We start from the raw sequence: 13,725 nt of genomic DNA on the forward strand, positions 1-13,725 counted from the left end.
TTTGTGATATCACACCGGAGGAAATAATGTATCATTTCTGAATGCATGCATTACTAAATGACAATAAAAGAGGACTACGTGTCTTCATAATCATCATCAATATCTGTAGTTGGGAAAATGCTTGAAGCTATTATTAAAGAAGAAATAGTCAGGCATCTGGAAAGAAATGCATCCAAAGGGCAGATGCAGTATGGATTCTGCAAAGGCAGGTCCTGTTTGATAAACCTTCTGGAGTTCTTTGGGGATATAACAAGCGCAGTGGATAGAGAGGAACAGGTGGATGTTATTTACTTGGATTTCCAGAAGGCCTTCGATAACATCCCACATAAAAGACTTATCCATAAGATAAAGATGCACAGAGTTGGGAATGATATATTCGCATGGATAGAGGATTGGTTAACTAATAAAAAGCAGAGAGTTGGGATATATGGGTGTTACTTTGGTTGGCCATCAGTGGTGAGTGGTGTGCAGCAGCGTTCCACAACTGTTCATGATACACATGAACGATCTGGAAGAAGAGGCCGAACGCAGTGTATCTGTTTGCTGATGATTCTAAAGCAAATTGTGCGGAAGATACGTAGTGTCTGCAGAGAGCTATAGATAGGTTAAGTGAGTGAGCAAGTGTCTGGCAGATGAATACAATGTTGGTAAGTGTAAGGCCATTCACTTTGGAAGGAAAATGGAAGATCAGATTATTATTTAAATAGTGAAATATTTTAGCATGCTGCTGCGCATAGGGACTTGGGAGTGCTTGTGCATGAATCACAAAAGGTTGGTTTGCAGGTGCAGCAGGCTTTCAAGAAGGCAAGTGGGATGTTGGCCTTCATTGCTAGAAGGATTTCATTTAAGAGCAGGGAGGTTATGCTGCAACTGTACAGGGTACTGGTGAGGCCACGCCTGGAGTATTGTGTGCAGTTCTGGTCTCCTTACTTGAGGAAGGATCTACTGTCTTTGGAGGCACTGCAGAGGAGGTTCACCAGGTTGATTCCAGAGATGAAGGGGTTAGACTGTGAGGAGAGATTGAGTTGCCTGGGACTGTACTCACTGGAATTCAGAATAATGAGAGGAAATCTTATGGAAACATATGTATGAAATAATGAAAGGGATAGATAAGATAGAGGCAGGAAAGTTGTTTCCACTGGTAGGTGAGACTAGAACTAGGGGACGTAGCCTCGAGATTTGGGAGATTCAGGGTGGAGATGAGGAGGAACTGCTTTTCCCAGAGTGTGGTGAATCTGTGGAATTCTCTGCCCAATGAAGCAGTGGAGGCTACCTCAGTAAGTATATTTAAGACAAGGTTGGATAGATTTTTGTGTAGTAGGGGAAATTAAGGATTATGGGGAAAAGGCAGGTAGGTGGAGATGAGTTCATGGCCAGGTCAGCCATGATCTTATTGAAATGGCGGAGCAGGCTCAACAGGCCAGATGGCTGACTCCTGCTCTTATATTTCTTACATTCTTATGTTCTTATGATCCAGTTCTGACCTTAGTCTTTCCAAGTACACACTTTTGAATATATCTGTAGTCTCTTGCCCGAACTGCTTGCTCAGGAGTGAAAACTCAAACTTCTTTGTTTGAAGAGCCCTCAATTTTTCTCAGCTGTTTGCCCTGCATACTTCAGAGATTGGGTTTGTGGAGATCCAAGCATGAACTCTAGGGACAACCCAGGAACAGCACAGCTGGTGAGTTGTTAGGTGTGGAGTGTGTGGCATTGCAAAATCCAAGGAAGAAATTAGTGAACATCCAATTCAGTGTCAATGTAGTGTGTTCTGCTAACATTGCATGCAGTATGTTTTTTAGATTCTAGACAAACGGTTTCCACCACGCCTTTTGAAAACAAGAGAAAATCTGCAGATGCTGGAAAACCAAGCAACAGACACAAAATGCTGCAGGAACTCAGCAGGCCAGGCAGCATCTATAAAAAAGAGTACAGTCACCATTTTAGGCCAAGACACTTCAGCAGGGCTGGGGAAAAAAAATGAGAGTTAGAAGGTGGGAGGAAGCAAGGAAGGAACATAGGTGAAACTGGGAGGGGGAGGAATGAAGTAAGGAGCTGGGAAGTTGATTGATGAAAGTGATATAGGGCTGGAGAAAGGGGAAGATAATAGGAGAGGACAAAAGGCCATGGAAGAAAGGAAAAGAGGGAGGAGCACCAGAGGGAGGTGATGGGCAGGCAAGGAGTTAAGGTGAGAGAGGGAAAAGGGGATGGGGAATAGAAGAAGGGAGTGAAATTACTGGATGTTCGAGAAATAGATATTCATGCCATCAGATTGGAGGCTAGTCAAACGGAATACAAGGTGTTACTCCTCCAACCTAAGTGTGGCCTCATCATTCAATAGAGGAGGCCATGGATGGACACGTCAGAATGAGAATGGGAAGTGGCCACTGCGAGATCCCACTTTTTCTGGCAAAAGGAGTGTAGCTGCTTGGCAAAGCGGGTCTCACCAATATACAGGAGGCTGCACTGGGTGTACGAGATACAATAGATGACCCCAACAGACTCACAGGTGAAGTGTTGCCTCACCTGCAAGGACTGTTTGGTGCTGTGAATGCTAGTGCGGGGGAGGTGGAGCACTTGTTCTGCTTGCAAGGGTAAGTGCCAGGAGGGAGATCACTGGGGAGGGACAAATGGACAAGGGAGTCATGCAGGGAGCGATCCCTGTGGAAAGCAGAAAGTTAGGAGGAGGGAAAGATGTATTTGGTGGTAGGATTCAGTTGGAAGTGGCAGAAGTTTCGGAGAATTATGTGCTGGAGTGGAGGGGGGTAGGGTGGTAGGTGAGGACAAGATGAACCCTATCCCTGGTGGGATGGTGGGAAGATGGGGCAAGAGCAGACATGCGTGAATGGAAGAGATGCGGTTGAAGGCAGCATTGATAGTGGACGAAGGGCAAACCCTTTCTTTAAATAAGGGGAACATCTCCTTCATTCTGGAACGAAAAGCCTCATCCTGAGAGCAGATGTGGCAAAGACGGAGAAATTGAGGGGAAGGGATGGGGAAGCCTTTTGTGTCTGGGTTGTACGGTGCAGATGTAATATGTCTTATTCCATTCACTTTCAGGAAACAGTTCTGCAACAAGCTATGATCTTTTGTCAGTGACTAAGTGTTCTGGAACACCAGTCCTTGAGAAAAGGCTTCTCAACACATCAGCAGTGTACGAGCAGTAGTGCAGGCTATCAGGAACACTACTGCCCACTTTGTAGCTGCATCTGCTACTAAGAAATTTGTGTCCATGAATGGGCAAAATCCAGATGAATCGTCTGTGAGGGCAATGCAGGCCATTCCCAGGGATGGAGGGGCACTGCTTTTGGCATCTTCTGGACACATTGGAATCCTGAACAGTGCAAGGCAAGCTGCTTGATCTGCTGATCTATCCCAGGCCATGACAAAGCTCTGAGCCAAGGCTTTCATTCTGAGCCTGCCGAGATGACCAGCTTGCAGCTCCTCCAACACTTTAGCTCACAGTTGGGATGGTACAACAACTCTCAGTCTCCAGATAAGGCAACCTGTGTCAAGGGCAAGTTCATCCCAATGTTAGTAAAAACAGTGGAACTAGAATTTCTGCTGCACATTCCAGTCATTTTGGGTTACCATGTAGAACTGATACAGTGTGAGGTCTTTTCTGGTTTTCCTTTGAATCATCTTTGGATCTTCTGGTTTTCCTTTGCCGTAATTGGGAGACTTTCGATTTGCATTAGGGAGATTACCTCAAGAGGGGGGGTCCTCTTCTATAAATATTTTCAAGTATTTCATTTTCCAAGGGTAAATGGGGCAATCCATCAACATTTCTCAACCACTGACGTTAGGCTAACTCTCTATAATTTAATTTCTTTTGCCTTCCTCCCTTCTTGAAGAGTGGAGTGATATTTGCAATTTTCCAGTCCTCTGGAAACATGCCAGAATCAGGTGATTCTTGAAAGTTCATGACCAATGCATCTGTTATCTCTTCAACAACCTCTCTCAGGACTCTGGGATATAGTCCATTTGGTCCAGGTGACTTATACACCTTAAGACCTTTCAATTTGTCGAGCACTTTTTCCTTTGAAATAGCAAAGTCATTCACTCCTGCTCGCTGGCACTCATGGACCTTTGGCACACTGCTCGTGTCATCCACAGTGAAGACTGAAGCAAAGTACTTATTAAGTTCATCTGCCATTTCTTTATCCTCCATTACTACCTCACCAGCATCAATTCCCAGTGGTCCAATATTATAGAACATAGAATAGTACAGCACAGTCAGGCCCTTCGGCCCACAATGTTATGCTGGCCCTTAAACCCTGCCCCATATAATCCCCCACCTTAAATTCCTCCATATACCTGTCTAGTAGTCTCTTAAATTTCACTAGTGTATCTGCCTCCGACACTGACTCAGGCAGTTCATTCCGCGCACCAACCACTCTCCGAGTAAAAAACCTTCCTCTAATATCCCACTTGAACTTCCCACCCCTTACCTTAAAGCCATGTCTCTTGTATGGAGCAGAGGTGCCCTGGGGAAGTGGTGCTGGCTGTCCATTCTATCTATACCTCTCAATATCTTGTATACCTCTATCATGTCTCATCTCATCCTCCTTCTCTCCAGAGAGTAAAGCCCTAGTTCCCTTAATCTCTGATCATAATGCATACTCTCTAAACCAGGCAGCATCCCGGTAAATCTCCTCTGTACCCTTTCCAATGCTTCCACATCCTTCCTATAGTGAGGCGACCAGAACCGGGCATAGTACTCCAAGTGTGGCTTCACCAGAGGTTTATAGAGCTGCATCATTACCCCACAACTCTTAAACCCTATCCTTTGACTTATGAAAGCTAACACTCCATAAGCTTTCTTAACTACCCTATCTACCTGTGAGGCAACTTTCAGGGATCTGTCGACATGTACCCCCAGATCCCTCTGCACCTCCACACTGCCAAGTATCCTGCCATTTACTTTGTACTCTGCCTTGGAGTTTGTCCTTCCAAACTGTACCACCTCACAATTCTCTGGGTTGAACTCCATCTGTCACTTCTCAGCCCACTTCTGCACCCTATCAATGTCCCTCTGCAATCTTCGACAATCCTCTACACTGTCTACAACACCACCAACCTATGTGTCGTCTGCAAACTTGCCAACTCACCCTTCTACCCCCACATCCAGGTCCTTAATAAAAATCACGAAAAGTAGAGGTCCCAGAACCACTCCTTGTGGGAAACCACTAGTCACAACCCTCCAATCTGAATGTACTCCCTCCACCATGACCCTCTGCTTTCTGCAGGCAAGCCAATTCTGAATCCACCTGGGCAAACCTCCCTAGATCCCATGCCTTCTGACTTTCTGAATAAGCCTACCGTGTGGAACCTTGTCAATTGCCTTACTAAAATCTATGTAAATCACATCCACTGCACTACCCTCATCTATATGCATGGTCACCTCCTCAAAGAATTCTATCAGGCTTGTTAGACACGATCTGCCCTTCACAAAGCCATGCTGACTGTCCCTGATCAGACCATGGTTCTCTAAATGCCCATAGATCCTATCTCTAAGAATATTTTCCAACAGCTTTCCCACCACAGACGTAAGGATCATTATAATTATAATTAGCCAGACTATCCCTACTACCTTTTTTGAACAAGGAGACAACATTCACCTCCCTCCAATCCTCCGGTACCATTCCCGTGGACAACGAGGACATAAAGATCCCAGCCAGAGGCTCAGCAATCTCTTCCCTTGCTTCATAGAGCAGCCTGGGGAATATTGCGTCAGGCCCTGGGGACTTATCCATCCTAATGTATATTAACTACTCCAACACTTCCTTTCCCTTAATATCAACATGCTCCAGAACATCACCCTCACTTATATTGTCTTCACCATCATCATGTTCCCTCTCATTGGTGAATACCAAAGAGAAGTATTCATTGAGGACTTTGCTCAGTTCCTCAGCCTCCAGGCACATCTTCCCACCTTTATCTCTAATTAGTCCTATCTTCACTCCTGTCATCCTTTTGTTCTTCACATAATTGAAGCCTTGGAGTTTTCCTTTATCCTACTCACCAAGGCCTTCTCATGCCCTCTTCTTGCTCTCCTCAGCCCCTTCTTAAGCTCCTTTCTTGCTACCCTATTTTCCTCAATAGACCCATCTGATCCTTGCTTCTTTAACCTCATGTATGCTGCCTTCTTCCACCTGACTAGATTCTCCACCTCACTTGCCACCCATGGTTTCTTCACCCTACCATTCTTTATCTTCCACACCAGGACAAATATCAACTCTCACTACCCCTTTACTCGTAATATAGCTGCAAAAGCTTTTAGTATCCTGCTGTATATTATTGGCTAGTGTGCCCTCATATTTCACCTTTTCTCTTCTTATGTCTCTTTGTTGCCTTTTGTTGGATTTCAAAACTTTTAAATTATCCAACTTTTGCTATATTTTATGCCCTTTCCTTGGATTTTATGCAGTCCTTAACTTCCTTTGTAAGACATGGTTACCAACCCCTGCCATTTGTGCACTTCATCTTCTGTGGCACTTAACTATTCTGCACCTTGTGAACTATTCCAAGAAACACAGAAACATAGAAAGCCTACAGCACAATACAGGCCCTTCAGACCACGATGCTGTGACGTACATGTACTTACTTTAGAAATTATCTGGGGTTACCCATAGCACTCTATTTTTCTAAGCTCCACGTATCTATCCAGGAGTCTCTCAAAAGACCCTATTGTATCCGCCTCCACCACAATCACTGGCAGCCCATTCCACAAACTCACCACTCTCTGTGGAAAAAAAACACTTACCCCTGACATCTCCTCTGTACCTCCTTCCAAGTACCTTAAAACTGTGTCCTCTCACGTTAGCCATTTCAGCCCTGGGAAAAAGCCCCTGACTATCCACACGATCAATGCCTGTCATCATCTTATACACCTCTATCAGGTGACCTCTGTCGCTCCAAGGAGAAAAGGCCAAGTTCACTCAACCTGTTCACCTAAGGCAGGCTCCCCAATCCAAGCAGCATCCTTGTAAATCTCCTCTGTACCCTTTCTATGGTTTCCACATACTTCCTGTAGTGAGGTGACCAGATCTGAGCACAGTACTCCAAGTGGAGTCTGAACAGGATACGATACAGTTGTAACATTACCTCTCGGCGCTTGAACTCAATCCCACAAAGGCCAATGCACCGTATGCCTTCTTAACCACACAGTCAACCTGTGCAGCAGCTTTGAGTGTCCTATGGACTCAGACTCCATGATCCCTCTGATTCTCCACACTGCCGAGAGTCTTACCTTTAATATTATATTCTGTCATCATATTTGAACTACCAAAATGAACCACCTCACACTCATCTGGATTGTACTCTATCTGCCACTTCTCAGCCCAGTTTTGCATCCTGCCAATGTCCCGCTGTAAGCTCTGACTGCCTCCACACTATCCACAACACTCCCAACCTTTGTGTTATCATCAAATTTACTAATCCATCCCTCCACTTCCTCATCCAGATCATTTATAAAAACCGCGAAAAGAAGGGGTCCCAGGACAGATCCCTGAGGCGCGCCACTGGTCACCAACCTCCATTCAGAATATGATCTGTCTACATCCACTCTTTGCATTCTGTGGGTAAGCCAGTTCTGGATCCACAAAACAAGGTCTCCTTAGGTCCCATGACCCCTTACTTTCTCAATAAGCCTTACATGGGGTACCTTATCAAATGCCTTGCTGATATCCTTATACACTACATCTATTGCTCTGGCTTCATCAATGTGTTTATTCACATCCTCAAGAAATTCAATCAGGCTCATAAGGCATGACCTGCCTTTAACAAAGCCATGCTGACTATCCCTAATCATATTATGCCTCTCCAAATGTTCATAAGTCCTGCCTCTCAGGATCTTCTCCATCAACTTTCCAACGACAGACGTAAGACTCACTGGTCTATAATTTCCTGGGCTATCTCTACTCCCTTTCTTGAATAAGGGGACAACATCTGCAAACCTCTAATCCTCCGGAACCTCTCACATCCCCATTGATGATGCAAAGATCATTGCCAGAGTATCAGCAATCTCCTCCCTCGCCTCCCACAGTAGACTGGGGTACATCTCATCCGGTCCTGTTGACTTATCCAACTTGATGCTTTCCAAAAGCTCCAGCACATCCTGTTTCTTAAAGTCTACATGCTCAAGGACAGCCTCATGGACAGCTTCTCAAGAGCCTGCCAGGACTTCAGCTTGACCATCAGCCTGAAGAAAACCAACGTGTTGGGCCAAGGCATTGAGCACCCCCCTGCCATTACCATCAACAACTACGAGCGGGAGGTAGTTCATGAGTTTACATACCTTGGCTCCACCATCACGGACAGCCTCTCCCTAGACCCTGAGATCAATAGACAGATTGGACAAGCAGCCTCAACGTTCGCCAGGCTGACAAAGAGAGTCTGGGAGAACAGAAAGCTGACGACGCACACCAAAGTTGCAGTCTGCAGGGCTTGTGTCCTCAGCACACTGCTTTACGTCAGTGAGACCTGGAGCCTCAACTACAGACAAGAGCGACGTCTCAACGCCTTCCACCTTCGCAGCCTGAGACGCATCCTGGACATCACGTGGACTGACCAACAATGAGGTCCTGGCCCACACCCAGATACCCAGCCGCTTCACTCTGCTCCAACAACGCCGTCTCTGCTGGCTGGGCCACGTACACCGCATGTCAGACGGGAGGATCCCGAAAGATCTGCTGTACGGGGAACTGGCCTCTGACAAGAGCGCACAAGGGTGGCCCCATCTTCGTTTCAAAGACGTTTGCAAGAGAGACATGAAGTCACTGAAAATGAACATCGAGAGGTGGGAGGACATCGCAAGCGATTGCTCTCACTGGAGGCTGGAACTACGCAGAGGTCTAAACGAGGAGAGAAGCTGAGGCTTGCTGCTGAAGAAAAGCGCACTCGTCGGAAAAACAGCACCAAGACAACACTGGAGGACAGTGCCTTCAAGTGCGGTCGCTGCAGCGGAGACTGTCACTCCCGTGTGGGACTCTACAGCCACAACAGACGCTGCTCTAACGCAGACTAAAGCAAGACTTTCCAGGCGCAGGTCCATGTTCTCGCGAGACTAACGGATGGAACCACATGCTCAAGCTTTTCAGTCTGCTGTAAATCATCACTACAATCACCAAGATCCTTTTCCACACTGAATATTGAAGTAAAGTATTCATTAAGTACCTCTGCTATTTCCTTCAGTTCCATACATACTTTCCCACTGTCACACTTGATAAGGTCCTATTTTCTCACATCTTATTCTTTTGCTCTTCACGTACTTGTAGAATGCCTTGGGGGGTTTTCTTAATCCTGCTCGCCAAGGCCTTCTCATGGCCTCTTCTGGCTCTCCGAATTTCTTTCTGAAGCTCCTTCCTGCTAGCCTTATAATATTCTAGATCTCTATCATTACCTAGTTATTTGCACCTTTCATAAGCTTTTCTTGTCAGTCAGGATAGGGCAACAGTCAGGAGAGGGAAGGGGAAGAGTCAGATACTAGAGAGTACCCCTGTGGCTGCCCCTGAACAATAAGTACTCCTGTTTGAGTACCGCTGGGAGGGGACAACCTACCTGGGAGAAGCAACAGTGGCCGTGCCTCTGGCACAGAGTCTGGCCCTATGGCTCAGAAGCGTAGGGAAAGAAGAGGAAGGCAGTAGTGATAGGGGATTCTATAGTTAGGGGGTTAGACAGGAGATTCTGTGGACGCAGGAAAGAAACTCGGATGGTAGTTTGCCTCCCAGGTGCCAGGGTCCGGGATATTCAGATCGCGTCCACGATATCCTGCAGTGGGAGGGAGAACAGCCAGAGGTTGTGGTACATATTGGTACCAATGACATAGGTAGGAAAAGGGAAGAGGTACTGAAAACAGACGACAGGGAATTAGGAAAGAAGTTGAGAAGCAGGACCTGAAGGTAGTAATCTCGGGGTTACTGCCTATGCCACACAATAGTGAGTATAGGAAAAGAGTGAGGTGGAGGATAAATGAGTGGCTGAGGGATTGGAGCAGGGGGCAGGGATTCATATTTCTGGATCATTGGGACTCCTTTTGGGGCAGGTGTGACCTGTACAAAAAAGACAGTTTGTACTTAAATCCCAGGGGGACCAATATCCTGGCGAGGAGGTTTGCTAAGGCTACTGGGGAGAGTTTAAGCTAGGAATGTTGGGGGGTGGGAACTGAACTGAAGAGACTGGGGAAGAGGCAGTTGGCTCACAAATAGAGAAAGCTTGGAGACAGTGTGTGAGGGAGTGTGTTAGAGAAGCGATGCGCTCAGACTAATGGTTTGAGATGTGTCTATTTTAATGCAAGGGGTATTGTGTACAAAGCAGATGAGCTTAGAGCGTGGATCAGTACTTGAAGCTATGATGTAGTGGCCATTACAGAGACTTGGATGGCTCAGGAATGGTTATTTCAGGTGCCAGGTTTTAGATGTTTCAGAAATGTCAGGGAGGAAGGCAAAAGAGGTAGGAGCATGGTACTGTTGATCAGAAATAGTGTCACGACTGCAGAAAGGTGGACGTCATGGAGGGATTGTCTATGGAGTCTCTGTGGGTGGAGGTTAGGAACAGGAAGGGGTCAATAACTTTACTGGGTGTTTTTTATAGGCCGCCTAATAGTAACAGGGATATCGAGGAGCAGATAGGGAAACAGATCCTGGACAGGTTAATAATAACAGAGTTGTCCTGATGGGAGATTTTAATTTCCCGAATATCGATTGGCATCTCTCTTGAGCAAGGGGTTTAGATGGGGTGGAGTTTGTTAGGTGTATTCAGGAAGGTTTCTTGACACAATATGTAGATAAGCCTACAAGAGAGGAGACTATACTTGATTTGGTATTGGGAAATGAACCTGGTCAGGTGTCAGATCTCTCAGTGGGAGAGCATTTTGGAGATAGTGATCATAATTCTATCTCCTTTACAATAGCATTAGAGAGAGATAGGAACAGACAAGAAAGAAAAGCGTTTAATTGGAGTAAGGGGAAATATGAGGCTATCAGGCAGGAACTTGGAAGCTTAAATTGGGAACAGATGTTCTCAGGGGAAGGTATGGAAGAAATATGGCAAATGTTCAGGGGATATTTGTGTGGAGTTCTGCATAGGTATGTTCCAATGAGACAGGGAAGTTATGGTAGAGTACAGGAACCGTGGTGTACAAAGGCTGTAATAAATCTAGTCAAGAAGAAAAGAAAAGCTTGCAAAAAGGGTCAGAGACTGAGGTAATGTTAGAGATCTAGAAGATTATAAGACTACTAGGAAGGAGCTTAAGAAGGAAATTAGGAGAGCCAGAAGGGGTCATGAGAAGGCCTTGGTGGGCAGGATTTAAGAAAACTCCAAGGCATTCTACAATATGTGAAGAGCAAGATAAGATGTGAAAGAATAGGACCTATCAAGTGTGACAGTGGGAAAGTGTGTATGGAACCTGAGGAAATAGCAGAGGTACTTAATGAATACTTTACTTCAGTATTCACTATGGAAAAGGATCTTGGTGATTGTAGTGATGACTTGCAGCAAACTGAAAAGCTGGAGCATGTAGATATTAATAAAGAGGATGTGCTGGAGCTTTTGGAAAGCATCAAGTTGGATAAGTTGCTGGGGCCAGATGAGATGTACCCCAGGCTACTGTGGGAGGCGAGGTGGGAGGAGATTGCTGAGCCTCTGGCGATCACCTTTGCATCATCAATGGTGACGGAAGAGGTTCCGGAGGATTGGAGGTTTCGGAGGTTGTGGATGTTATTCCTTTAATCAAGAAAGGGAGCAGAGATAGCCCAGGAAATTTATAGACCAGTGAGTCTTACCTTAATGGTTGGTATGTTGATGGAGAAGATCCTGAGAGGCAGGATTTATAAACTTTTGGAGACGTATAATATGTTTAGGAATAGTCAGCATGGCTTTGTCAAGGGCAGGTTGTGCCTTACAAGCCTGATTGGATTTCTTGAAGATGTGACGTAACACATTAACGAAGGAAGAGCAGTAGATGCAGTGTATATGGATTTAAGCAAGGCATTTAATAAGGTACCCCATGCAGAACGTAAGGAGGCATGGGATCCAAAGGGACATTGCTTTGTGGATCCAGAACTAGCTTGCCCACAGAAGGCAAAGAGTGGTTGTAGATGGATCATATTCCGCATGGAGATCGGTGACCAGTTGTGTGCCTCAGGGATCTGTTCTGGGACCCTTACTCTTTGTGATTTTTATAAATGACCTGGATGAGGAAGTGGAGGGATAGGTTAGTAGGTTTGCTGATGACACAAATGTTGGAGGTGTTGTGGATAGTGTGGAGGGCTGTCAGAGGTTACAGCGGGACATTGATACGATGCAAAACTAGGCTAAGAAGTGGCGGATGGAGTTCAACCCAGATAAGTGTGAAGTGGTTTATTTTGGTATGTCAAATATGATGATAGAATATACTATTAATGGTAAGACTCTTGGCAATGTGGAGGATCTGAGGGATCTTGGGGTCCGAGTCCATAGGACCCTCAAAGCAGCTGCGCATGTTGACTCAATGGTTAAGAAGGCATACAGTGTATTGGCCTTCATTAATCGTGGAATTGAATTTAGGAGCTGAGAGGTAATGTTGCAGCTATATAGGACCCTGGTCAGACCCCACTTGGAATACTGTGCTCAGTTCAGGTCGCCTCACTACGGGAAGAATGTGGAAACCATAGAAAGGGTGCAGAGGTGACTTACAAGAATGTTGCTTGGATTGGGGAGCATGCCTTATGAGAATAGGTTGAGTGAACTCGACCTTTTCTCCTTGGAGCGACGGAGGATGAGAGGTAACCTGATAGAGGTGTATAAGATAATGAGAGGCATTGATCATGTGGATAGTCAGAGGCTTTATCGCAGGGCTGAAATGGCTGCACAAAAGGGCACAGGTTTAAGCTGCTTGGGAGTAGATACAGAGGAGATGTCGGGGTAAGTTTTTTATGCAGATAGTGGTGAGTGCGTGGAATGGGCTGGCGGCAACAGTGGTGGAGGTGGAAACGATAGGGTCTTTTAATAGACTTTTGGATAGGTACATGAAGCTTAGAAAAATAGAGCGCTGTGAGTAACCCTAGTAATTTCTAAGGTAGAAACATGTTCAGCACAACTTTGTGGGCCAAAGGGCCTGTATTGTGCTGCAGGTTTTCTATGTTCTTTTTCCCTCCTGAACTAGATTTTCAACAGCCTTTTACACCACGGTTCCTGTACCCTACCATCCTTTCCCTGTCTCTTTGGAACGTACCTATACAGAACACCACGCATATATACCCCAAACATTTGCCACATTTCTGCCGCACATTTCTCTGAGAACGTATTCCCAATTTATGCTTCCAAGTTCCTGCCTGGTAGCTTCATATTTCCCCTTACTCCAATTAAATGCTTCCCTAACTTGTCTGTTCCTATCCCCCTCCAATTCTGTGGTGTATGAGATATAATTGTGATCACTAACTCCAAAATGCTTTCCCACTGACAGAGCTGACACCTGACCAGGTTCATTTTGCAATACCGAATCAAGTATAGCCTCTCCTCTTGTAGGCTTATCTCCATATTGTTTCAGGAAACCTTCCTGACAACACCTGACAAACTCCACCGCATCTAATTCCCTTGCTCTAGGGAGATGCCAATCGATATTTGGGAAATTAAAATCTCCCACCATGACAACCCTGTTATTATTGCATCTTTCCAGAATCTGTCACCCTATCTGCTCCTTGATGTCCCTGTTACTATTGGGTGGTCTATAAAAAATACCCAGTGGAG

At 45.6% G+C, this 13,725-nt stretch overlaps 1 protein-coding gene across 1 annotated transcript in view; it reads left to right on the plus strand.

Annotated features, from left to right (window-relative positions):
• LOC140198395 (contactin-associated protein-like 5) overlaps positions 1 to 13,725 on the plus strand; it is a 1,369,276-nt gene that overhangs the window by 44,289 nt on the left and 1,311,262 nt on the right. The window lies entirely within an intron of this gene.

The sequence above is a fragment of the Mobula birostris genome, chromosome 5 (assembly GCF_030028105.1).
Source record: "Mobula birostris isolate sMobBir1 chromosome 5, sMobBir1.hap1, whole genome shotgun sequence".
Classification (NCBI taxonomy): domain Eukaryota; kingdom Metazoa; phylum Chordata; class Chondrichthyes; order Myliobatiformes; family Myliobatidae; genus Mobula; species Mobula birostris.